At 43.9% G+C, this 2,647-nt stretch overlaps 1 pseudogene across 1 annotated transcript; it reads left to right on the top strand.

The window, feature by feature from the left end:
- Nucleotides 1-203: 203 nt before the first annotated feature.
- Nucleotides 204-720, top strand: LOC103262307 (annotated as a pseudogene). Its single transcript, XR_504422.1, has one exon. The product of XR_504422.1 is annotated as a 60S ribosomal protein L27 pseudogene (transcript).
- The last annotated feature ends 1,927 nt before the right edge of the window (nt 721-2,647 follow it).

Below are 2,647 nucleotides of genomic sequence, written 5' to 3'. Positions count from 1 at the left end.
TGGCAGAATAAGGCCCAGGGCACATTGTGTGGTGTGGGTCCTACTTGGAGTTTAGTTCTCACTGCCCCTGAACCAAGCAGGTTCCTGGGCTCATATCATGGCCTGAGCCTCATCATTTCTTGATGGGCATTTCTGGTCCTTCACTAATAGAACATTGAAGGCAATGGGACTGTTATGCCTTGAATTATATCCCTCCAAAAGATGCTGAAGCTTTCTTCCTTTCTGCTGTTTGCCTGGGTGATTGCCGTAGAAATGGGCAAGTTCATGAAGCCGGGGAAGGTGGTGCTGGTCCTGGCCGGACGTTATTCCGGACGCAAAGCCGTCATCGTGAAGAACATTGATGATGGCACCTCAGATCGCCCCTACAGCCATGCCCTTGTGGCTGGAATTGACCGCTATCCCCGCAAAGTGACAGCTGCGATGGGCAAGAAGAAGATTGCCAAGAGGTCAAAGATCAAATCTTTTGTGAAAGTTTATAACTACAATCACCTCATGCCCACAAGGTACTCTGTGGATATCCCCTTGGACAAAACCGTTGTCAACAAGGATGTCTTCAGAGACCCTGCTCTTAAACACAAGGCCCGACGTGAAGCCAAGGTCAAGTTCGAAGAGAGGTACAAGACGGGCAAGAACAAGTGGTTCTTCCAGAAGCTGCGGTTTTAGATGTTTTTTGTTTCCGTCATTAAAAATTTTTTAAATCCCAAAAAAAAAAAAAAAAAAGATGCTGAAGTTCTAACCTCCAGTACCAGTTAATGTGATCTTTTGTGAAAACGGGATTTGCTGATGATGAAGTTAAGATGAAACCATTAGGGTGGGCCCTAATCCAATATAACTGTGAAGTGGTACAGTCATATGACATTTTGCCTCAAGGTTTTTCTGACCTCCCCTCACACCCACCATCTTTCTCAAGCTGCTTCCTCTACCTGTTATCAGGCAAGAAGAGGAAAAATGTAATCAGCTCTGGCCCAATCTTTTTATATGCCTGACTCTCAAGTTTATTCCACTTCCTAAGATAATTATTTCCAAGTCATTCTCTGTTTCCCCTCCACTCATTCCCCCTAGCAATCATTTGTGGTCCCTCAATAGAATTCCTCTTCCTCCCCCTCCCATAACCTGTTTTACCACAGTGCAAACCCCCATTCTTTCTGTAACCTCCAGATAGTATTGCTGTAACTCATTAAGAAGTTGGGTCTTCATTCTGAAGGCTCTCATTGTGCACATTAAATAAAATTTGTATGCTTTTTGTCCTGTTCATCAATTTGCTTCATGCCAGTGATTTTTCAGCGAACCTTTAGGGTAACAAAAACCATGGCCCCCACAACTATATCTTATAAAAAGGAGAAATTTGGACACAGAGGCAGACACACAGTGAAGAAAGATGACATGAAGAGACAGAAGAAGAAGGCAACCAGCTACAAGCCAAGAATGGCTGAGGCTACCAGACCTAGGAAAGAGACTTGAAACTGATCATTCCCTGTTGCCAATAAAGCGAGCACGGCCCTGCTGACATCTTGACTTTGGACTTCTGGCCTCCAGAATTGTGAGACAACATATTTCTGTCATTTAAATCACTCAGTTTGTGGTACTTTGTTATGACCACCCTAGAAAATGAATACAAGTTCTAACAGTAAGGTTACAGCAGAAGGCAAGGCCTCCAAGCATGACCTGGACCAGGAGGTCAGGATTCGGTGGGTTCACCACTTGTCCAAAGTTGTCTCTTGAGCACATAGCTGAAGCCAAAAATAAGCCCAGGGTAGAGTTGCAGAACTGCAAACTTATGGGGGAAGGATGGAGACCTACTCCGGAAACAGGGCGAAAGATGCACAAAGACCTGATTGAAGTCATGGGGCCATAAGCTCTAGACCTGTGAAGAGAGCCACCAACAGACATCTCATTAATAGCACAGGAATAAGACAATAATGTAGAGCCTTGAGAATACAGAATGAAAGAGACAATATCTAAACATGAGACCTTGGGGTTAAGAAAGGCATGTGCAGAGCCAAGAGGATGGGATGGAAAAAGGAGTTCCTGACTGAAGTCAGAGCAACTGAGCTGAAGGAAAACTGAAGTCAGAGCAAATGAGTTGAAGGAAAGCAGGAACAAACAGTTTTTTCAAATATAAAAATGTGTTTGTTGCTACGGCTCATACCTGTAATCCCAGCAATTCGGGAGGATGAGGCAGGAGAAATACTTGAGCCCAGGAGTTTGAGACGAGCCTGGGCAACGTAGTGAGACTTCATCTCTACCAAAAAAAATCAAAAAATTTGCTGGGCATGGTGGCATGCACCTATAGTCCCAGCTACTTGGGAGGCTGAGGTGGAAGGATCTCCTGAGCCAGGAGGTTAAGGCTGCAGTGAACCCTGATGGCTCCACTGCACTTTAGCCTGGGCAAGAGTGAGACTCCTACTCAAAAAAAAAAAAAAAAACAGGTGTATTATGTCAATTTTACCTCCATAAAAATAATAAAGATTTTTTTTTTTAATGTGCATTAGTGGTTGTTATTGATGCATCTAGTTTCCTTACTATACATACAAACCAATACATTTGAGGCTGAGACTATTGGAGGATTTTCAACTCTGGCCAGAGAAAGATGCCCCATGTTTGTGTACCTGCAACACACCAAGAATTTCACTGGTTCCTTTAGGCA

Source organism: Carlito syrichta, unplaced genomic scaffold (genome assembly GCF_000164805.1).
Source record: "Carlito syrichta isolate Samal-C Ts95f unplaced genomic scaffold, Tarsius_syrichta-2.0.1 Scaffold304443, whole genome shotgun sequence".
NCBI lineage: Eukaryota > Metazoa > Chordata > Mammalia > Primates > Tarsiidae > Carlito > Carlito syrichta.
This window is presented reverse-complemented; position numbering and strand designations above follow the sequence as displayed.